The sequence below is a fragment of the Nannospalax galili genome, unplaced genomic scaffold, assembly GCF_000622305.1.
Source record: "Nannospalax galili isolate Female #2095 unplaced genomic scaffold, S.galili_v1.0 scaffold835, whole genome shotgun sequence".
NCBI classification, from domain to species: Eukaryota; Metazoa; Chordata; class Mammalia; order Rodentia; family Spalacidae; genus Nannospalax; species Nannospalax galili.
Window position 1 is genome coordinate 442,809 of NW_008336306.1, and position 24,715 is coordinate 467,523.

The window sequence follows — 24,715 nt, forward strand, 5'->3', positions numbered from 1 at the left end:
TGTACTCCTCTACAGGACTGTTGGTACTTGGTGGGGATGTATTATTTGGGTTTTTCACGTTTTTATTTTTTAACTGAGACTTTTACATGTGGATTTCTTCTGTACTTTCTATTTTTTGTGAGACTCAAGCCTTTCTTTGTTGAGTTTAGATTTGCTTCTTTTTGTAAATTTTCTGTGCCTTTGTGGTTTACTTGTTGGGCACAAAAAGCTGATTGGTCTAGGCTTCAGGTTCTCTCTTCTGATTTTATATTGGAGGGGCCAGATGGCTTCTGTTGTGCTGCCCAGGAGTTCCCACAGAGGCCCAAGTCGGATGAGGATCAGGTGTTCTCAGGCTTTCTCCTAAGGTCTGGATCCCTTCAGTCAGCAGACACAGGACAATTTGGGAGGACTGGTAGGTACATGTAGGATTCAGGACTCTCAGTCAGTCAGGGAAGGAGACTGGTTTCAGGACTCCAGAACAAGCAGGGAAGGAGGATGTTCTCAGAAATCTAGGTTGGGGGTGGGACAGCCAGGGGTGAAGGTTGGTCTCAGGTATGCAAAGGTGAAGTGGGGGAGGTAACAGTCCCTGAGGGCTCCTGGGGACCAGACCGGGGTATTGGGTTGGTCTGGATACAAAGGATCAGGAAGCAGTAGGGAGTCTGGGCCAAGAGGGTAGTCCAGAGGTGGTTCCAAGAGAGGAAATGGGCCAGTGTTCAAGTCAGGAGGAGAAATGGGGAGGGGGAGCTGGGAGGGTGAATAAGGTTGTAGGAGTCAAAGTACAGTGGGTGTGGTTGAACTGACCAAGGAAAGATGCTGGCCCCAAGAAGGTGGGGGCTGGGCCAGCCAGGGATGCAAAGGTGAGGTGGAGGAGGGGACAGGCCCTAAGGGTTCCCAGGGACTAGATGGAGGAATTGAGTTTGACTTGGTGCAAAGGATCAGGAAGCACTTGGGAGTCTGGGCCAAGAGGGTAGTCCAGAGGTCTGGGGTGCCAAGAGAGGAAATGGGCCAGTGCCCATGCCAGGGTGAGAGATGGGGTGGGGGAGCTGGGTGGGTGAATGAAGTTGGGAGAGTCAAGATGCAGTTGGCATGGCTGACAACAAATGTAATTTCTTACTGTATGCTAAATATGTATCCTTATATTTACAAACAAATATATGGTAAACCACTTATGAAAGAAGATTTTTGCAAGAGATGGAGGTTACTAAAGTGTTCCACAACTGGTCACACACAGAGAAAATATGTCTATGAGATGCCCAGCTGCCACTGACACATCTACAGTGCAACCTCTGCACCTAAGGCTCATGGAACACAGTAGAGGAAGGGGTAGAGAGCATACTAATACATCCCTCAACTCTCAACAGTGATGCTTCCTCATCCAACAGAGCACAATGCACATGGAAGGCCACAATTGGCTAACAAGAAAATAAGAGACTTTAGGAGCTATCCTGGATAGGACTCCTGTTAAACCTGGCAAATGTATGGCTCAGGTACCATTGTGGAAGATGGCATGGAAAGACTGTAAGAGTCACTGGAAACTTATTCATAGGAACTTGCATAAATGTTGACAGCATGTACAAGACCTATACTGGCTCAATCAGACAAAAACCCACCATAGAATAAGGGAATTCGGCAGCAGGCCACAGCCAAAGAACTATTGACAAATGATTACTGTGGGGTGAGGGAGAGTAGATATTTAAGGGATTCACTCTCGATAGGCTGAATAGACTCCAGTGGATGAACTTCCATGGAGGGACATCTGGATAGAAATGCTTGACTGGATAGAAATCTGATGGGGGCCTATAGGGGCTTGAGACAGGGGAAGTGGTCTAAATTTGATTAAGATGTATTATACGAAATGCAGAAAAACTGAATGAAAATATAAAAAGAATTAAGAAAGTTATAAATTTAGGATCCAAATGTAGTAACCTACCTTTGCTGATTATATATTACAGAGGGTCACAGTGCATGTATCTCAGATGGAAAAATTAATGAGGAATAAAACTGTGGATTAAATGCTAACATCTTTAACTGTAGATATAGCTAAAATATTACTTATGAATCAATCTGATCTATTGTCAGGCTTTATAAGACTATATTCTAGTAATCCCACTTCAGAGAAAAAGCTCTAGATCAAATACCACACACACTGAATAGGAACAAACTATAAAGAAGTAGAAAATACTAGATTTATAATGCAACCCCTAGACCTAATGCTCAGGGAAGATCACAGAACAGAGATTGGAAAGGTTGTAAGAGCCAGAGGACCAGAACACCTGTGCTAGGGGCTCATAGAACTACATACTCCAATATTTTTCACAGGACTGGGCATGGTAGCTCACACCTTTAATCCCAGCAGGCAGATCTCTGTGATATCCTGGTCAGCCTGCTCTACATAGTGACTTCCAGAACAGCTTGGGGCCATGGGATCATGCTATTTTAAAGAAAAATAAATAAATAAATCCCTGCAGAATTTCCAAGCATGTCCCCTTTTTCTGAGCACCACAGCTACTCAGTCCTGTCCCTCCAGGGGTTCAGTGCTACACTTTTCTCACCATGTGAATTTCCCTCTGATTCCCTTAAACCCCTCGTCACTCAGGATCTCCCACTGGCTCTTCCCCAGCACTCCTCTCTATGGGGTCCCTGTGCCTCCAGTGACTTTTTGTGTCCCAGTTCATACACTGAGAGGTTAGAGTCTCCTCTGGTTCTGTATCAAAATGCTCCAGTGGATATCTTAGCTTCTGAAGAGTTTCTGGGAAAAACTAGATTCTGGGGCTGGAGCGATGGTTCAGCAGTTAAGAGCTCTGACTACTCTTGCAGAGGACCTGGGTTTAATTCCCAGCACCCACATGGTGGATGATAACCTTCTGTTACTCCAGTTTCAGGGAATCCAAGGCCTTCTTTGGATCTCTGCCTGCACTGCACAACAGGGGTGACTTACACACATAACATTAAAATAAAAGCAGTAAGCCGTGTGTGGTGGTGAATACCTTTAATTTCAGCTCTTGGGAGGCAGAGGCAGGTGGATCTTTGTGAGTTCAAGGCCAGCCTGGTCTACATAGTGAGTTCCAGGACAGCTGGCTACAGGGAGACACTGTCTCAAAAACACCAAAATAAATAAATATATAATATAATATAATATAATAAATATAATAAATAAAAAATAGATTGCCTTCCCAGCAGTTTTTGGATGCCTGGCTGTGAAATTCCACCTCTGTTCCAACCATGCCACTATTCTGACCAAAACCAAGTCACACTCTTTCTCTAAATTCACTTACTTTCTGTGCCCTCCTTCCATTTTTCTTTCTCCTTCCCTACCCTGACCTAGCTGAGTGTCCCCATCCCAATGAGATCCTGCTCCTCCCACCATCCCTCAAGCTCCCGCCTACCCCCCTACAGGCTCCCTCCCACATAGATCCAACTGTCACTCTGGACTCACTCTACAAAGTGATTTCACAAGGTAGCTATGTGTTTATGCCAGACCTCAGCCTAGCAAAGAGAACACTGTGCTGTTGGGCTGAGTTCCCAGACCAGGGAAGGAGGATTGTGTGGAAACCTGATATTGAAAAAGACTCAAGGACCTGCTGGAAATACACATCCTATATTCACTTGCACACAGGCCCCTATGCAGGGACAGCTTGTGGGCTTTGTGAAGGAAAGTTCCCAGAAAAACTTCACCTTAAAACAGAATATTACAGAAGGCTGATCATCAACTGAGTAGAACTTCAGTGATTGTGGAGAGCTTGGAATGTTGCAGGTCTAGAACCTAATTACCATTTACCGTGAGTGATGCTTAGCTGCAAAATAGTCACTTCTTTCCCACATTTGTTTCTAACTTAATACTACCAGGAAAAACAATTTTTTTGGAATGCATTAATTTAGCTGACCATCAGCTTCCAAAAACCAAAGGTTGACTGCCATCAGAAACCCATAGGTGAGATGTCTTTTTTGCAGTATTTGCCTACCTAATGTTTCCATGAATGTATTTGAAAAGTGTCTTGATTTATGATTTTTCTCTGTTCTGTTACTATAAAAACTTTATAAAACTGTTAACTATGTTGGAACATGGAATTCGAGGTAATCTGAATTTGTGTTTCCAGGGCACAGTCACTCATATTTGGCTCCAGAATGTACAATCTCTCATCCACTTTAAGGGTAGAGTTATGCTTTTGTGTCCACCCTTTGGTCCCAAGGATATTTTATAGGACATCATACAAAGGTGATTTCTTCCCTAAACTGGTATTATACCCAGTGACATAATGTGTACCTTCACTGTTTATTCTTGGTTCCCAGATATGTGGTAGAGCCATCATACCTAAATCTTTTTCTATGTCCACACCACTGTTTTCTGTTTAAAATTTCATCTTTCCCTCATGGCCTTGATTCCCTTCATCTCACCCCTTTTAGACATCAGGATCTTTGTGGGAATACACCCACAGACACTCCTTGCAACCACAGTGCACAGAAAACTAAGATATGACCAATGACCATCCCAAGATTAGGATGGTCCTCTTTGGGAATGTAAATACTATTCCACCATTGCTCCAGGTGGCCACTGGAGGAGAGCATGTGCCCTCAGTCCCAATGATATTTTATAGGAAATCTCACAAACATGGATTCTTACCAAAAATCATTCTGTAACAAGTTATATAAGAGCCATGTTTCCCGTTTATTCTTGGTTCCCAGAGCACCATGTACAGGCCATCTGAATTAAGTCATTCCGGACGCCCACACATTGCCATGTTCTCTAAACTTTTATATGACCCTTATGTCCTTGATCCCCTTTGTGTGCCCCACTTCCTGGCTCCCTGCATAAATTCTGTCCCAATTGAGGCATCACTGAGTCATCCAGCCTGAAACTTAACCTTGTAATTTCTGCCTCCTGGGTTAAACACTCATACCAAATACAGATAGGAGCACAAATAAAGACACCCAGCTCCCATTCTCAAATAAACAAAGAATAGGATAAACCAAGAACACGTCTCATCCCTAGCAAATAACCAATTCTGCATTAGTGTCCCCTAGGGTGTGCAATTTAGATGAAATCCAAGATGCAGAATTCAAAAGCACCCAAGAGCAATTGTACATACATTAAATGAATCCAAAGAATATAAAGAGGAAACAGACAAGCAAATGATCACAAAGAGGGCAGGAGAAAAATGACTGAATTCCAAGAAAACATAAGGGAATGGGGAATGAGGTCATGAGGACAATGCAGAGCATAAAATTCGAATTCAACGAAGACAGAGCAACAGTAGAGAAAACCCAACCTGAAATTAAATCCTCAATCAGTCTAGTAGAAAACCAAACAAATTAAAAATGGAAACCTTCATTTCCAAATGAGTCAGAGAGAATACAGGATTTCAAAGCTTAAAGACAGAGTGGAAAAATGGATCCTGAAAGAAAATAATACAGTACGTGAGCAAACAAAATAAATGCTCCACGAAGTACCACTAGTGAAAGTCAACGGCGAAATCCAGGCTTTGTCTTCTGCACTGACATGAAATTCCTCAAAATTTGATACAGTAACTTTCACCTTGGAGAGCTTTCAAAACAAGCTGAATAATCGTTTCCTTCACTATGTTAATGTGAGACTGAAAGGCCCTCTTTACTTTTTCCCCACAGATCTCTCCTGTAACCAGTCAAATACCTGGAATTCTACTGCTAACGATTTTGACTTTTAGATGAGGTTTCAGGGAATTTGAATTTTGAAAGCAAAATAAAATGCAAATATATATAATTTTTATTTTATGTGTATGAGATATTGCCTGTATGCATGTGATTTCACCCGTGTTGTGCAGTGCCATGAAGATCAGAAGAGGGTGTTGGATTCCCCTGGAACTGAAGTCAAGGACAGTTTGTAGCCACCATGTGGGTGTTGGGACTTGAACCTGGGTCCTCTGCAAGAACAGTCAGTGCTCTTAGCCACTGAGCCATCTCTACAGCCCAAAATGCAAATTTAAACATATCTAAAGCTAGTAATAAAAGCGATCGGTAATAGATTTTCTACCAATGCACAAAAAGTGCAAGTACAATGGACTTACTACAGAATTCGATCAGACCTCCAAGGAACTAAGATTCATGTTTCACAAACTAGTCTATAAAGTTAAAAAAGAGTAGGAATTCTTCTATACTCTTATTATTAAACCAGTATTGATGATAGCAAAACAAGAAAAGATACAAGAGACAACATAAAAACCTATCTCCTTGAAAAATACAGGTGAAAATGTTATCAATAAAATTATGACAAAAGGAATTCAAGACCAAATCAAACACATTAGTCATAATGATCCAGTATGTGTCATTATAGACATGGAGGATGATGTAACATTAAAAAAATCAGTGAATGCAATACATACATAAATGGATTCAAAGACTTAAATGCAATGTTTACCCCAATAGACTCAGAAAACCCTTTCAACAAAGAGCAACATCACTTCATGGTCAAAGCCATGGCAAGGCTCAAGACTGATGGAAAATAATTTAAAGTAATTCACATTACAAATAACAAACATTTATCATCAAACTAAATGGAGAAAAACTCAACTCATTTTGATTCAAACAGAAAAAGGACATATGTCCACGCACATCAGTGCTATTCAAAACAGTGTGAGAATGCTTTGCTAAGTCATAAGACAGGAGAAGTGAACAAAAGAGATGCTAAACTGAAAGGGTGAGAACATTCCTATTTACAGCTGATATGATTCTATTCCTAAAAGTCTTTAAAGATTCCATGGAAAATCTCTTAGAGCTGACACTTTCAGCAAAATGGTGGGATATAAAACATACGAAAATCACTATATTCCAATTACCAAGCAAATGAAAACATCAAGTAATCTATCATGTTAATAGTATCCATCAAAAACATAAAATACAAAGGCATTAACCGGAAAAAAAGAAAATAAGAAAACCTGCATTGACTATATTAAGACACTGAAGGAAGAAATTAAAGACACCAAGCAATGGAAATACCTTCCAGGCCCAAAGAATGACATTAATCTTGTGAAAATGTCCATCCTTTCAAAAGTAATCAACAGATACATTGATATCCCAATGAAAAATTGCCTGTTTTCCACAGATGTAGATGAACCAGGGTTACAATCAAATGAAAGAAGAAAATGTCAAGGACAATGAAAGCAAACCTGAAGAAAAACAATATGGCAAGAGTTACCACCATGCCTAATTTCAAGTTATAGTGCAGACCAGTGAATAAAAACAGCTTAGTTCTGGAAAAAGTAGATACATAGATCCATGGAGCATGAATAGATCACCTAGAAACTATTCCACACACGTACAGATACATTTATTTTTTCTACAAATTCACAATAAATATTCAACAGACAAAGGACAGCATCTTCAACAAATGCTATGAAACCTTTATATCAACATATACAAGAACGAAACACATGCCTAATTCTCAATATGTACAAAATTCAACTCCAAATGGATCAAGCCTCAACATGTAACACAATAGGCTCAAACTTCTTTAGGGAAAAGTAGGGAGAGTGCTCCACATACAGCTACAGATGATGATTCCAGACTAGGACTGAAGGAGCACAGGAAATAGGACCCTAATAGACACATCACAAAAAGGAAGCTGGTAGTTGAGTGAAGCAGCAGCCACAGAACGGGAGAGAAATCTGCAGCAATACAATCAACAGAGGTTTAGTAACTAGATTATTCTAAGAATTCAATCTCTACACCAAAATACAAGCAATAAAATGTTTAAAAAGACCTATAGGACTAAAAAGAAGGTTTACAACAGAATAAATACAGTCTAGAAAACAATTTAAAAGTATTTACCCACCTTACTGGCTAAGAAAATGCAGATTTAAATGTCCTTTAGCTTCCATCTCAATTGAATCAGAATGGATATAATCAAGAACACTGATAACAAATGGTGCAGATGTGAGGAACGGGGACGCTTATACACTGTTAGTGAGAGTGTAAGCTAGTGCAGACACCTGTAAATCAGTCTAAAGGCTTCATAAAAAAAGTTAGAAAGAAAACTACCATAGCGCCCAGAAATATCACTCCTGGGCATATTCCTAAAGAATTCTGTCTCAGACTCAGGGATGCCTGCACATTTGTGGTCACTGCTATTCTATTCCCAATAGCTAGAATACAAAGGTAACCTTAACACCCAACAGTTGATGACTGGATAATGAAGATGTGCTAAATATGCACAGTGAAAGATTACTCAGCCTTTAGAAAACTAGAAATTATGAAATCTCAAGGATGGATAAGATTTCCAAAAATTATTCTAAGTGAAGTAATCCAAGCCACAAAGGACAAATGTCTCATGCTCTCTCTCATGAAAGCATCTAACTTTAACTCTTCACTATGGTGAGTCTAACATGAAAAATTTGTATAAACCAGGAAATAAGGTAATGGGTTTGGAGAGGTTACCTTAAGGCAGGTTAAATATTATAGGAGAGAGAAAATGAAAGTTAAGAGAAGGAATACAGTAAATGGGAATATTTAGGTAGGGAAGGAGACAGGGAGTTGAGGAAATTAATGTTTTGGTTGTGGTAGGATTAACTAGGATGAAGGGACTACAAAGCAACCATTGGTAAAGTAAGAACTGTATACCTGTGAAATAGTAGCTTGATTGTTGGGAGAGTAACCAACTGCCCCTTCATTAAGTATCAACCAAATGGGAGGAAGTGGGAGGATGTGGCATGGTACTGTAAGCCTAGCTAACCACACAGGCAGTAAGCGGTCAATGAGAGGAGCATATTTCTGATGGCTAACTAAACTGACATAGCAGGAAACTTCCTTCTAAATGCCTATGCTCATGCACATGGGCAAAAGTTGTCCCCAGCCTTATTTAGTCTCTCGTCACAGTTTACAGTAGTGAATGCAGAGACTACGGGCATCCCAGGATGCAGATTATAAGTGATGGCTATGGAGACACACTAAAACAAGTCACTTATATTGCACTTTCTAAGTATCAGAACATTGAGCAAGAAGAGGAAGCATAATGGAAGAACAGCAAGTTAGGGAGAAGGATTTAGATATTCATATTGCCTATTTAGATATGAAATCCTCTAGAATCAGTAAAAAATTAATAATTAACTCCCATTAAATTTAGTAATATGCACTGGGCCCACACAAGATCAGCCCTATCAACAAACAGGAAAAAATGGAGCCACAGAGTGACACCATCACAGAAACACAAAAAAAGAGAGAAATTAGTGACCCTAGTCCCATGAAAGTTAGGAAAAAGCATACAAGCCAAGTGAATTCGACATGAACAGCAATTCGTAAGGCAGATTGATCAGCTCTCATCAAACAGTTGGGAACATCATCACCATTGTGATATCAAGCCACAAAGCAGATAGAAAAAAATTAGACATATTCCCCATGTACTCACAGAAACATTGCTTTATGACAAGAATAACTACATTTGTTTGACATGTTCTGAATGCTCTAGTATGCTTAAATATTGAGGTAAATTTAGGGTCTAAGATAGCAAGTCCCTTCTAATACTTCAACATTTGCATAAATTTCTCAATGATTTTATACAATGGCTTCTAAGTGCTTAAATGTGCATTTTTTACAAGGAATAAGAGTAATCTGTAACCCAAAATATCGTTCAGTGTGGGTCCATTCAGTGGAACCTGGTTAACTTACCAAGACTCTCGAACATTTGAAAGAAACTGTCTCTCCCTTTCCCAGCAGCCATTAGTTGCAAAAAGTTCCATAGATTGATTTGGGATTTCTCACCTACTTTCTGCTCTCTATGTTGGGATTTTGTTTAGTTTGAGGTTGCATGGGACTTCTGCATGCTGTAAGTTCATATGGGTAACTGACCAACTCTCTGGAAATTCTGTCTCCACCACCTCTTACAATAATTCTGCCTCATCTACCACAATGAGCATTGTGGTAGGGGGTGGCAGAAATTTGAGATAGGTGCTCTGTTCATTGAAAAGGCCTCTGCAGTCTCCTGCAGTAAAGTTCCATTGCTGAAGACACTGCATACATGAGCGGTAGAGCAAACAAGGAAAATTCAACCTTGTGATGACTTCAGATCCCCATCTCTACTGCTAGCTTTCATCATGATGAAAAGTGACAGGTATACTTCCAGAAAGATAAAATAATCAACCACCTTCCACAGCACTATATCCTGTGAACTCTAACAAGTGGCCTGGCAAGAGATGCCCACAGGGGCAATAGAGGCATGAATATTATGGAGGCAACCAACCACTAGATGATTTGACTAAAGGTCCACCTTATAGGATGGAGTCCATACCTGAAAGTGACATAAGGCTTGGGATCCTGAGGCCAGACATGTCACAGGGAATGGAAAGGGGGTGTGGAGTCTACAACTATTTTCTACTAAAGAGTTATGATACTAAACTGCAAATTACTTATTGTTTTACTCATAGATTAATCCTCTCAACTCTCACTAGAGAGTCTTCCTTATGCAGAAGGTAGTGATTAACATAGAAATCTACAACTAGCCATTGTGCAGAAAATAGAGTAATCTTAGTAAGTCTATAAATATAGGAATTACAGATGAGCTATCAACTTAAATAGTTACAGTGCAAAAAATTATGAAGACCTGAAATAGTTACCAATGCCAAATGTAGACTATTTTCTCCTCACATTGTAGATACAGTCCCCCAAATTTGATAAAATGGGTGTTTAGGAAAGGCACTGTGACTAGGTGTAATATATTGGTGTTATAGTTTTCTAAGGATCTAACATTCTAAATTAATTTTTAAGGAAAACTGAATGTGACTCAAAATATGTCAGTGTCAGGTTTGAATGTTGAATTCATAAAACATGGGAGGACATGCCAAAGCACTCAAGAGCACAGAGAAAGAACAGTGGCATGATGCCTGTGCAGCTTCGGTTGAAAAGGAAGACAGAAAACCCATAGAATGTTGGGAATTGAAACAATCAGAATTGAAATGTATTGCCATATAAAAATCAGTCATTCTCATGTTATCCCTTCAGAATGGAAACTAATGAAAAACTGAATTTTTTTCACTTAGGAGAGAATACAGAAAATGCCATTTAAAGAATTTTTATATTAATATGTTCTCTATAGAATAGTTTATATATCCAAGTTCAATCCTAAGCGCTGCTGTGCTATGTGAAATCATTTATCATCACTTATATTGTCAAGGAAATATATAATTTTCCACTCCTTTTCAATATAGTGCTTGAAACTCTTTCTAGAGCAATAAGACAAGGAAGTACACGGGGTGCTACTTAAGAAAGGTCAAATTATTCCTATTTGCACACGATATGCTTTCATACATAAGTGACACCAAAAATTCCACCAGAAAATTTCCAGATATAATCTATACTTTCTAGATGGTCCTGTAATTCATGTGGAATCACAAAAAGCCCTGGAAAACCAAAACAATCTTGAGCACAAAGAACAATGCCAGGGGGATAACCATACCAGATATCAAATTATGTTACAAGGCTATAGTCATAAAAACAGCATGGCACTGGCACAAAAGCAGACACATAGATCAATGGAACATAATTGAAGACCCAACACAAATGCGTGTAATTTTGGCCACCCGATATTTGACAAGGTGCCAAAAACACACACTGGAGGAAAGACAGTATCATCAACAAATGGTGCTGAGTAAACTGAATCTCCACATGTAGAAGAGTGAAGTTTGACCCTTATTTTTCTCCCCATATAAAAGTCAACTCCAAATGGATCAAAGACATGGACATGAAACTTGAAACTGTGAAACTGTTAGAAGAAAACAGACAGTGCCCTACAAGACATAGGGTCAGGAAAGGACTTCCTAAATCAGACATCATGAAATAGTTACGAATGCCAAATGTAGCTATTTGTAATCAGTTGCTGAGGATTTAAGGTTAACAACTGACAAGTGGGACCTCATTAAACAACAACAAAAAACTTCTGTACGCCAAAAGAAACAGCAAAGTCAAGAAGAAACCCAATAAGTGGGAGAAAATCTTCACTAATTATACATCTGACAGAGCATGACTATCCAGAATATATAATGAATTAAAAAAAATTTAAAACAAAACACAAAAAAATCAAGAAAACAAATGACCTCAAAACAAGGTGAGTTATGGATCTGAACAGAGAGTTATCAAAAGAAGTAATAAAAATGGCTAAGAAACACCTTAAAATGTGTTTAACATCCTTAGTAATTAGGGAGGTGTAAATCAAAACTATTTTAATATTTCATCTTACTCAGTCAAACTGAATAAAATAAAGCGAACTAATGGCACCAAATGCTGGCAAGGATGTGGGTAAAGTGGGTAAAGCTGATCATGGGATTGAAAACATGTTCAAACACTGTGTAAAGCAGTGTGTAGAACTCTTAAGACACTTAAATCTACCTTATGATCTGGGTATACCACTCTTTGGAATACACCCAAATAATTCATCCCACTGCAGAGTTACCTGTACATACATCTTTGTGGCTGCTCATCTCACAATAGCTAAGAAATAGAAACAAAGCAAATGTTCCTCAACTGAAGAATGGGTAATGAAAATGTGGTCCATTTACACAATGGAGTTCCACTCACTGGTAAAGAAAGACAACATCATGAAATTTGCAGGTAAATGGATGGAATCAGAAAGTCTTACACTAAATGAGGTAACAGATGCAGACGAACAAGCAACATATGTTTTTCTCTCATATGTGGATCTTGGCACCAAATCCTTATACATGAGTATATGACATGTTGTAGCCTCAGGAGCCAGGAAAATGGAAAGTAATGATGGAGGTAAAGGGAAATAAAGAGCCTAAGAGAGGAGACAGGAGACAGATAGTACCAAGGAACCACGGGGGAATGAAGAAGAAGGAACTCATGAGAGGGGGGTAACAGAAGACAGGTATTTCAAGTGGAAATGGGAAAACAGGTGTTACTTTATCTGGGAATGGAGGAGAGAGAGAGATAGGGAGAGAGAGGAGAGATAAATAATACTTAGGTGGTGTGGAAAACTAGAGGGAAATGTAGTCGCTCAGAAGCCTACCAAAAAATACACATACAATACCTGAACGAGTACATGTGCGTAGTCGACAGCTGCATCACAAGAAACACAACGCCAGACAGAAGAAACATCATTTGAGTTGTTGGTCACGGTAGTCCAAGAGACTCCAAAAATGATACAGGCTGTTGCCATATCCATTGATTACCTCCCAGAACTTAAAGGTAAAACCCTGTACCTGAATACAGGACATATTGTGGACACAGGACATGGGGCAATGGAGCTGGAACTGACCCGGAAGGCCTATTTCCTGAAGACAAGTTCACATATTTTTGTAGGATATGCAGGCTGATAAGGTAGAAAATCCATCAGTGGTCCAATCCTAGCTATAAAGGACAATAACCACAACACTGCTGGGCACAGCAGACTACAGGGGTGCCCATTAATCAGCAGCTATCTAATTGGACTTAAAGCTCTCTCAAGGGCAGGAACTCATGTGTGGAACTAGAAATATACCAAATGCACATGACTGGAGTGGTCATAGACCACAGAAAACCCTACCGCTGTCACATCCTTGGGAAAACATAAGTTCTTACTATATTTTATAAATGGATTCTTATATTTGTAGACAAGTATATCAGCCATCACTCATCAAAGAAGCTTCCTTTGCAACAGAGTCTAGAGTTCAACAACTGGTCACGAGAATTCAGGTCTGTGAGATGCCCAACCTAAAGTGACAAATCTACAATGGAACCTCTACACCTAAGTCTCATGGAACATCACTGAACAAGGGGTAGAAAGAATACTAATGCCTCTCTCAACTCTCATCTGGGAAGTTTCATCATGAAACAGAGGACGAAGAACACAAAAGGCCACAAGTGGCCAAAGTTAGAGAATAAGAGATTGGCTGAGTGTGTGTCCCTGGACAGGATTCCTATATTAAACCTCATCCACCCAGGCATCAGGGATCATTGGAGAAGAGGGGGCAGAAAGATCGTAAGAGCCAGGGTTTGTGCACGACCATAAGTAATCAGTGTCTTTACAACAATGGTGATAGCATGCAAAAGACCCATGCAAACCAAGCAGATAAAAACCCAGCACAGACCTGGGGAAATGAATGGGAGACCCAAACCTTAGGTGAAGGTTGATCACTGCTGAATGAGGAGTTGATCTTTAAAGGAGTGACACTAGACAGGCAGAATAGGCTCCACTGGATGAACTCACACCAAGAGCCATGTGGTTACACACACTTGACTTGAAAGTCCTTATCATATTAGACTTAGTAAAATCCTGTGGGCAGGCTATGGGGTGGTGAACACAGGGACGTCTAAATATGATTAAGATAAATTGTATGAAATTCAGAAAAATTCGATTCAAAGTATACATTGGAGAAAAAAAAAGAAATCAAGATGCCATGGGAAACAAGAATTGTAGAGAGTCAGGAGTGTATCTGAAGGAGATCTATCCCCCACACCATGCCTCTGTAAACTATCTCCTATCTGTGATGAGAAATGAGGTCACAAAGATAATGAAGAAACAAGCATTTGAGCAACATGAGAATGCATGGATCCTGAATAAGTCTAGACTGACTCACGTGCACAAACCAGAGATTTGCAACTTCCCAAACGCAAAGAAACATACACCGTCTTGGGCAGTAGAAGAAGTCTGAGCTATCATCCAAGATCAAGGCTCCGCAATCTCTTCTGACCATCCTGGAACTTAGACATCAACAGTAAGAAGAAAATAGAGGAATCCATGAATGCCATATGAAAGTCACACATATTTCACATATTCCTATTCAAAGATGGTGAAACAATACGGAATCTCACGCTATGTAAATATTCTATGTAATTCTCCACACAGTCTTACTGTCATTTTGGGAAAATGCATAAATAATCCTACAGCAATGAAAAATCACAAGCAATCAGAAGGGAACAAAAATTTTCAAAGCTGAGACAAAATGAAAAATACAGTATTTACTCATTTCGCCATATGTTAAAATTCAGCTATATTTAATCCCAGCACTCGGGAGGCAGAGGCAGGCAGATCTCTGTGAGTTCAAGGCCAGCCTGGTCTACATAGTGAGTTCCAGGACAGCTGGGGCTACAGGAAGACCCTGTCTCAAAAAGACCAAACAAACAAACAACAAAAAACAAAACAAAACAAAAAAAAAAAAACGCTAGTATTTGCAAGAAATCGAACATAGGTAACATTGAGCAATTAAATAAATTATGATATAGTTGTATTTGAGTAAAACACAATGTTATTTGACATTTACTACAGGACACACCTAAGAAAATTGCTATAATTTCTACTGAAACAGACCGGGAAAGGCCCTCATGCTCACACAGGTGGCTTGGGCTGTGTCCAAGCTCTCATATTGGATGTAAGCAAAGCTGTCTCCTTTGACATGTTCAATGGTACCAACACTCCCAAAGAGATCAAACTCTCTGGCCAGGGTCACCAGTGAGGTGTTAGTTCCCAGGCTACCCACCCAGAGGCAGGTGGTGGGGCCATAGCCGGTTTTTATGCGGTTTCTACCGCATCATCCTGGCCATCATCACCACCTTTTGGGCCATGTCCAGGTTCTGTAACTAGAATAAGGCATAGGCTGCCTTGGCTGCGGGCAGGCCTCTTGATGCCCACCTCTTCCATGATGCCATACTCCTCCAAGGTGCATCGAGGATTCACCTCAGACACACTGTGGTCCAGGTTCCATTAAGAACTTGGCTCGCTGATCCTGCCCCAGCATCATCAGGTCCTCCTGGCACACAGCCCTTAGTCGTCCAGGGCCACTCTCGACACAGCTCTGCAGCACAGCTAAATTGGCTCCCAGCTCCGGTGTCTGAGATGGGCATAGGCAGATCTCGCCCAAGTGCCTGAACCATGGAAAAGCCAGTCCTCCTGGTGTTCTGCGGCAGCACCGGGCTCTGGCTGCTGCTGCTGAGTATCTCGTCCTCAGCTGCAGCATCCCTGGCAATGTCATCTTGGGATCATGCCTATGTTCTTAAATAATCATGTATGTACATGCATATATACACACAAATTTATATCTAGATTCAGCATGTGATAGAAAACACATTTCTCTTTTGGGTCTGGCTTATACTGTATAATATTGTCTTTCTGTTGCATTCATTTTCCTGCAAATAGTTTTCTTTAAAGCTGAATAACTATCCATTGTGTATATGTACATTTTCTTCATCTATTTCTCTGCTCGTGGACATATAGGCTGATCTTACAGTTAGGATGGTGTGAATAAGGCTCCAATAAGCATGAGTGAGCAAGTGTCTCTGTTTTATGATGCTGTAGATACTTTGCACAGAATACTGAGTGGTGTAGCTGCATTGTAAAATGTATTTACCTGCTTCACCAGATAGCCAAAGCCTTAAAATGCTAATTGTTTACATAAAACATTCATTCATTTGAATCATACGATGAAGATTTTTGAAGCTACAAAATTTAATGTTTTATACATAGATATTAATTAGGATTTCCTTCCAAAACAGGTTCTCAAGAATCTAGTCTCAATTTCAGCAAAAGCCCACCCTGTTGTTCAGAAGAGACACATTTAATCTCACAATTAGGTACATCATAAGCCTGAGTTTTTTAAAAAAATGTTTTACTTTACCTCTACACCTAAGTCTCATGGAACATCACTGAACAAGGGGTAGAAAGAATATTAATGCCTCTCTCAACTCTCATCTGGGAAGTTTCATCATGAAACAGAGGACGAAGAACACAAAAGGCCACCAGATCACAGCACAGTCTCCATTACCTGTTCTTTGTACCTCAGAAAAGAGCTCAGTTTTTCAAACATTATACACAAGGATTTGTCTCTTTTGTAACTATTGTATTTACATGAATATTATTCAGTAAGTTTTGGAACTTACATATTGTTTTTATTACTCTCTGCAATAAGGAAACTTATTGTCAAAATTCTCTTATTGTTGTATGCTTAAGTCAGCCAGTGTATTTCTTTTTTGATAAATTTTAGGTAAGAGAATGAGAACAAAAAGAGAAATTAGTATAAAAATGTTAGAATACTTTATGCTATAATGTTTCTATAATTTCATTACATGCAGGTTCTAGGACATGCTTCACAAGGATTGTGTCTCTTCTTGCTGTTGAGGGAGAGCACACACAGTCCATGGCACTCATCCTTTAAACTTGCCCTTTATTCTTAAACTCATGTTCTACTCTGTGCTTCTGGAGAAAGTGTATTTGTACCAGGGCATTGGCACTGGAATACTTGTTAGGAAAGGGTCAAATCAGGCCCAGCCCCAGATCCTGTTAAGTCAAAATCTATGTTTTATCCAGGTCTGCAACGCATGGTTAAAAACAATCAAATTTCTGAAGTGGACTTATAAATCAGTGTGACTTTACATAAGGTGAATATGTACAACTGATCTTATATGCTACAAATATCAGAGACAAATGGAATTCTTACATTGAGGGCTTAATTTTATGTTCTATATTCCTTAAATCCTAGTCTGCACATAAATTTGGAGGATCTGATGCTGTTCTTTTGCACAGAGTTAGCAGGTAAATTATAGAGCATTTTTGCATAATTCATATTGTTCATCTACTTCAGAACTCGTTTACTAATTATCCCTTTTTTCCCTTTGGTCTGGTACCCTGTCTAATGGTCATGGTCAAACCTTATTTTTCTCATTTTAGGATCCAGTGACTTTTGAAGATGTGTCCATAGATGTCTCCCAGGAGGAGTGGGAATGCCTAGACTCTGTTCAGAGGGATTTGTACAGAGAGGTGATGTTGGAGAACTACAGCGATCTCGTGTCTGTAGGTGAGGAGATTTCTCTTGCAGAATTCTTTACTATTTTGCATCCTTTGACAGATGATAGTCCACTTTATAAACATGTTTATTTTGCTGAGTAAGTCTTAGATTCTTTAAAAATTGTGTAATGCAAATGTCTGGGCTTGGAGAAGACCATATTCATGTTTTAAGATTCCTTTTCATTTTCACCTGTTAAAGGAATTGTTCATCTTTCTTTATTTCTGTTGTTAATTTCAGCCACTCATTAGTACATGATCCTGTAACCAGATACTTAAAGTTCCCTTTCTATAGTTGCATTGTGAATCAATGATGGAACTCAGCATATAAATAGTGAAAAAATTCCTATATATACAAAAGTGTCTGTCAGAACATAAAAATTAGGAAACAATACGTACAGCCATATCTTTTCTTCCATATTTTCATTGAAGCACAGGGCTGGGTTAGAAATCCCATACTTTTAAAGACTCCAGCAAGTGTCCTGTGCCTCTTTCTTATTCACAAGTCTTGCTGTGTGTAAACCTGTTCTGGTCTCTTGTCTGGAGGAAAGCAAAGAGCCCTGGAATGTAAAGAGAGTGGACACTGTAGCCTACCTACCAGGTAGGTCTGAGTGGATGAATTTGGGGCCCAGGTGAGAGTTCTTAAGTAAAGATGGATAAAGGAAAAATGTTTGTGCACGGTATGGACCTCACACACCTTCTGTATTCTGATGGAGACCGGACCTTTTTGGAGGGGGACTGCACCAGCCTCAGTAAAATTTCGGACCACAGAAACAGCCTAGAGGGCTTTAGCTGGTCAATATGCACCTGGTGTGGAGAGCGCTGGGGAGTGGGGGTTAAGGGGACAGTGACCAGGCCATGCCCAAACCCTGGGAAGAGAGGCATAAGCAGAGGAGTGTTTTTTTCCAGTGACCTTGGGAGGACAACCCACTCCCCTTCAGAGGAACAGCGCAAGACCAAGGGTGGGGACAGCAGTCTGATGGAGGCTCTGACCACAGCCCAGAGTGCAGCCTCAAGGAGAACCCCTCCAATGAAGGGACCAAGGAGTCAGGCTGCAGCATCTCCCTCAGCAACAGCAGACATGGTGCTGAGGTCAGGGGCCTCCATCACCACCACCTTGAGGCTCCAGCCTCTTCCCAGGGAAGAAGACAAGAGAGAGTGAATGGCAATCATCTGACCACTGAGACAGAGCCCAAGACCCTTGAAGAGCCAAAACATGAGACCAAAATGCTAAAGACGTTTTCAGAGTATGCACAGACACTGCAGCTGGGTTGGAATGGGCTTCTAGTGTTGAAAAACAGCTGCTTCCCAGCATCTATGCACATCCTAGAGGGGGACCAGGGAGTAATCAGTGGTCTCCTCAAAGACTACACTTCTGGCAGCAAGCTGACCCAGATGAAGATTGCCCAGCATCTTCAAATGAACCAGCCCAAGCTCAATGAGGTCCCCTATCACATCAAGCAGGGGAGCCCCAATGGCTATGCAGTGCTCCTAGCCACCCAGGCAACCTCTGTGGGCCTAGCACTGAAGAGATGCACCCCACCCCACCTCCTCTGGTGGAGCCAGGCCTACAGAGGCAGCTTCTCAGGAATCTGGTCTCCTACTTGAAGCAGAAGCAGGCTGCAGGGGTGATCAGCCTGCCGGTGGGTGGGTCCAAAGTCAGAGCCAGCACAGGCATGCTCTAAGCCTTCCTGCCCTGTGACTTTTCACAGCAGTACCTCCAGCCTGAGGACATTGGGCAAGCTAGAGGAAGAACACGTAGTGATAGTAACTGTAAGAGACACTGCCTAGCCTGGGCCTGTCTTTTTCAGCTCTGTCACAAAAGCAGTGATTCGTTCTCTACCTTCCTTACTCCCTTGGTTTGAATTCTCTGCTGGGATGTTTTGTTTCATTTGGTGGGCATCCTGTCAACCACTAAAACTAAGTTCTTAGATTTGTGGAAAGTTTTATTTTTTATAAGAGATTCCTGTTATATTGACTTCTAGTGTATGAGGTACCGTCTGCTGTATTTTTTTTTTTTTTGACTAACTGTATGGAAATTTGTCAGTAAAGCCTTTGTCAGATGAAAAAATTTTAATCTGACCAGAAAACAGAACAAAACAAAACTAAATAAAAGACTATAGGCATATACACGAAGTAGACTTTTTTCAATGAAAACACAAAGGGGCTGTTAGGGGATGAAGAGGAGTGGGTATGGTTCTGGGATGAATGTGGGTAACGGAAGAGTGAATATGATCAGAGTACAGCGCTGCACAGGTATGAAGATGTCATCACGTAACCCATTATTTTCTTTGCTAACTAAACAATTATAATCTATAATTATAATGATAATGTAAAACACTGCCACTGAGTCTACATACACAGGAATGTGCAGTGTTATTTTTAACTGCCTTGAATTTTGAATTTTCTTTTCTACTCATGTCTGATTACTCCCACCTAATATTATATGAAAGCTAATATCACTTTCTAGGACACTTCATATCAGAACTAGAAATTTTACAAATAGAAAGTACTGTTTTTAAACTATTAATTGGATCTGAACTAACTCAAGATCAGCCTGTGTGCCTGCTCTCAAGTTCTAAGGCCCGGCACCTGTTCACAGCAAACACAGTGCCCTGTCTATCTCCAGATTTCTCTGTAGTCCCAGGAAGGAGGGTCCTCCCTCATTCATCCTGGAGCTCTAGAATGGAACGACAATGAGCAATTTCCTTACTGATCAAGTTAAAGCTTAATAACTTAACTGTAAATATTGGACCAAATATCAGTTCTAAAATAAATGACAATGAAAGAAACAAAAGTACTAGACATAGCACAGGAACATCAGACAACTGATCCCCGGGGACTGCTGAACAGGGAGGGGAGTCATGTTGTAAAGCTCAAATATGTCAATTACTGTCAACACTGACCATGAGTGACTGGATTCAGCATCATTCTGGGCATTTGTGGACTCAGTGAGGTCATTGGTTCAGTTTTCTATGTAATGTACAAAGCACACAGCTGTTGGAGATTCTGCACAGGAGATTAGTGTGAAAACATGCATGGGCCACACAATGAACTCCCTGTAGCTTGATGGACACTGAGTATGTGAGGCTTCCCCTCCCTAATTTAGATACTGTAGGACATGATGCCCAGTGTGTTAGCATGACTTCTGACATGAGCAGTTTCATGCAACTTCCACACAGATCTAACTTTAGACCACTGATGCAATTGTCTGACACATTACAAATGTTCCTACAGAGTTTCCATTGGCAAAGGCTAAGGACCAAATTTCCCTAAGAGATGTCCCTCCCTGGGGGCATGCAAAGATGAGGATGAAATTATGGCACCTGAGGCTAGAAGAGATGGTCTGCAAGTATATTTTTATCTTGTTTTTGCCTCCATGAATTTTAGACCTCTGGCGCTGAGTCCATGAAGCAACAGAGTCCCAAATTCCTCAGCAGAGTGGAGCCCCCAGGACAGAAAGTAATCATGGATACCCTACTGTGGTGTAGTTTAGATGTCTTTGAGTTCTAGTATTGCTCAGATATTTGTAAGATGTTGGAATTTTATAGAATATATTTTGTAGTTTTTCAATTACTTTGTCATGACAAGTTTCAGCAACATGTATATGTGCATGTGTAAGCACAAAATAATTTGTTACCAAGAGTGGCTAGATAGCTTTCATTTTTAATATATTTACTGTTTCCTGTACATTTTATATAATACATCTTTTTTCATTTACAAGTATCTTTTTTTTTCTTTCAGGTTTTTAGCTACCACACTAGCTAAAACTACCTTTTTTATTTACATAAATAATTTATTGAGAATTTCATACATGCATATAAGATGTTTTGATCAAATCCATGCTCACTCCCTCCCCTCCAACTCCTCCCATAGCTCCCCATCATGTTTTTCTCTAACTTCACGTACTCTTTCTTCTTCTTTGATTCATTTATTTTTATGATGCTTTTGGCTACCCTAACATTCCCCCCTCTGAAGTATTTCTAAAATCGTTTAACAATTAGATACAAGGTCCCTAAATACTTTCAACATTTTTGGCCTTTGGAACAGAGTATGTTGCTAAGGGGCTCAAGGACATTTTTACTTTTAGCCAAGAAACTGGCTACTTTCCTTGGGATGCAGGTTGAGGCAATTGGAGTACCCCTTCAGTGGGTCTGTCTAAAAGACTCCCAAATTGCATAACTCTTATCTCAAAGAGGAAACGAAAGTCTTTGAATTGTGACTAGGAGATGTAAAGGAGAAGTAAAGGCAAGAGTAATTAGCATTACAAATTTTAGACAAGGAATTGGAAAAAAGTCAGAACAGGGCAATTTTCAAATGTTCAAATGTCAATCCATTGGTTCCTCCTCATTTCTCTTTCATCTTCCAAGGCTGGACTCTAGAGTGATGGATTCAGGCTTTGCTTTCAGGTATTTTGATAGTTGTTGGAGTGGTTAGAATCAGTGTCAGTTCCTTCTCAAAGGCTTATAGATAGGTGGAGAAAACAAATTTACACATCATTTTAGAACAATAGCTGGTTGTCTCCCTTAACTACAGGTGGGCACACAGTATTGGAGACCAAGATTTGAAGTCTTACATCTGAGCAGCACTTTCTGGTTAGGAACATAATCATCAATGAGAAATAATTGTCTAAATAACTTTTTATATAGACTTGAACTCTTAAACAAACACACTGATGACTTAACTCTTTGGTTATACTTTCCTTTGGGGTGTTTAAGACCATACAGTTGGCCCAAATAAATCAATTTACTTTTACATTTAAGGTCATGTGAGGATCTGTTCCTCAGGGGTCACATGGGTTTGGGAGGAGCTCCTAGATCCTTTCTTTTACCAGTTCTGTCTATGTGAAGATAAGTCAAAGATCCTGCTCAACCATGTCTAGCTTCACTTGGAAAATGAATGAGATGTTTCTGCTGAGCTGACCCTCCTCTTTGTAGACTGGACACTGGTTCAAGTCCATCTCGTGGGATCTCCATGTCCTCCCTGAACAAGACGACAGGTGGCTCACCATAGTCCCCTGGAACTTAGTCAACTTTGGAGGGCAGGGGGCAAAAATTGTCCTTTTAAGTCCCTCTGACCACATTAGTATAGGCCTCAAAGTATGGCTGTTAAACATCCAAGAAGGTTAGTTCCACCAGTCTGCTATGTAGATATATCATGTGCTCTATGTAGATGGCTTGGGTGAAAAACCAAATATTCTCAGACAAACTTTAACTAGATACATATTTTGTTCCTTAAATGAATTGACTAAACTATGACCATAGACATTTTAAGATTATGTGTATATTATTTTTGTCTCATCCTTTATGTATCATAACAAACCTAAACAGACCCTCATCACTTGCTTAGGCTTTCTCATTTTTTTCTATTTTGGAAAATATCTCCATTCCTATATCCTTTTAACACCTTTTACATTCTCATTTTCTTTTCTTTAATAATTAAGGGACATAATAGTATTAACAAATAAATTTTCCTACTATTATGAGACATTTTCCTAGGGATGCTGAGCAATGCTTATTCCTTTTTAATGTTCTAGTGTCAAGCCAATGTTTGATTAAAGTTTTACTGGGGAACCAATGAATTTATTGAGCTTACTTACCAAGAAAACTGAGAGGTTGTTGAGGTGTATGTATGACCTGAGTGTATGCACACTGGAAAACCTTTACCCACCATGGGTCACGCCTTCTCTTCCTATCCTTCCCCAGATTGTATACGTTATCCCTCCCCAAATCCAGGAGGCCGTGTGTGTTTAGGGAAAATTACATACAGTTGGCTGAAAAGAGTGGTTGGATACTCCAGTGAGGGTCCAACGATCCTGCTTGGCCCTCTTTTAATGAATGAGTACAACCATCAACAAGCCCAGTTATGATGATGTTTGGTGATCAGGCTCAGCCAAAATCGTGGTGATCGTAGTTATTTCATGCAGAAAGGACTTCTGTATAGCATCATCTTAGTGAAAGAACCTGGAATTTGAAAGGATTTGGTGCTAGGATCCACATATAAGATAGAACATACGTCATTTATTTTTGTGAGTCTGTGTTACTTCACTTAGTATAACAGTTTTTAGATTCATCCATTTTCCTGCAAATTTCATTATTTCATCATTCTTTACTGCTGAATAGAACTCCATTGTGTAAATACACCACAATTTTGTTAACCACTCATCAGTGGAGGGGCACTTAGCTTGCTTCCATATCTTGGCTATTGTGAAAAGAGCAGCAACAAACATGATTGTACAAGTGTCTCTACAATAGGATGAGTCTTTTGGGTATATGCTAAGGAGTGGTATAACTGGGTCATATGGTAGGTTCATTTTTAGGTTTTTAAGAGTTCTCTACACTGTTCCATAGGGGTTGCATGAGTTTGCAGCCCCACCAGCAGTGAATGAGTTTTCCCCTTTGTCCACATCCTCACCAACATTTGGTATCATTTGTTCTCTTGATCCTAGCCAGTCTGATTGGGGTAAGGTGATACCTTGGGATGTTTTAAATTTGCATTTCCCTAATTTCTAACGATGTTGAATATGTTTTGAGATGTTTCTTAGCCATCTTTATCTTGAGAAATCTCTGTTTAGATCTTTAGCCCATCTTTTGATTGGGTCATTTGGTTTCTCAATTCTGTGTTTTTTGAGTTCTTTGTATATTCTGGATGTTAAACCTCTGTCAGATGTGTCACTAGTGAAGATTTTCTCCCACTCTGTGGGTTTTCTGTTTGTTTCCTTGGTTGTCTCCTTTGATGTACAGAAGCTTTTTAGTTTAATGAGGTCCCACTTGTTAATTCTTGCCCTTGTTTCCTGGGGTATTGGTGTCCAGTTTAGAAAGTCCTTTCCTACACCAATATCTTGTAGGTTTTTCCCAATGTTTTCTTCTAAGAGTTTCAGAGTTTCAGGCTTTACATTGAGGTCTTTGAGCCATTTGGAATTGACTTTTGTGCAGGGTGAAAGATAGGGGTTTAGTTTCATTCTTCTACAAGTGGAGATCCAGTTTTGCCAGCACCATTTGCTGA

The 24,715-nt window shown here is 40.0% G+C and overlaps 1 pseudogene; it reads left to right on the forward strand.

Annotated features, from left to right (window-relative positions):
* The first annotated feature begins 18,362 nt into the window (after nucleotides 1-18,362).
* Nucleotides 18,363-19,501, forward strand: LOC103732434 (annotated as a pseudogene).
* The last annotated feature ends 5,214 nt before the right edge of the window (nucleotides 19,502-24,715 follow it).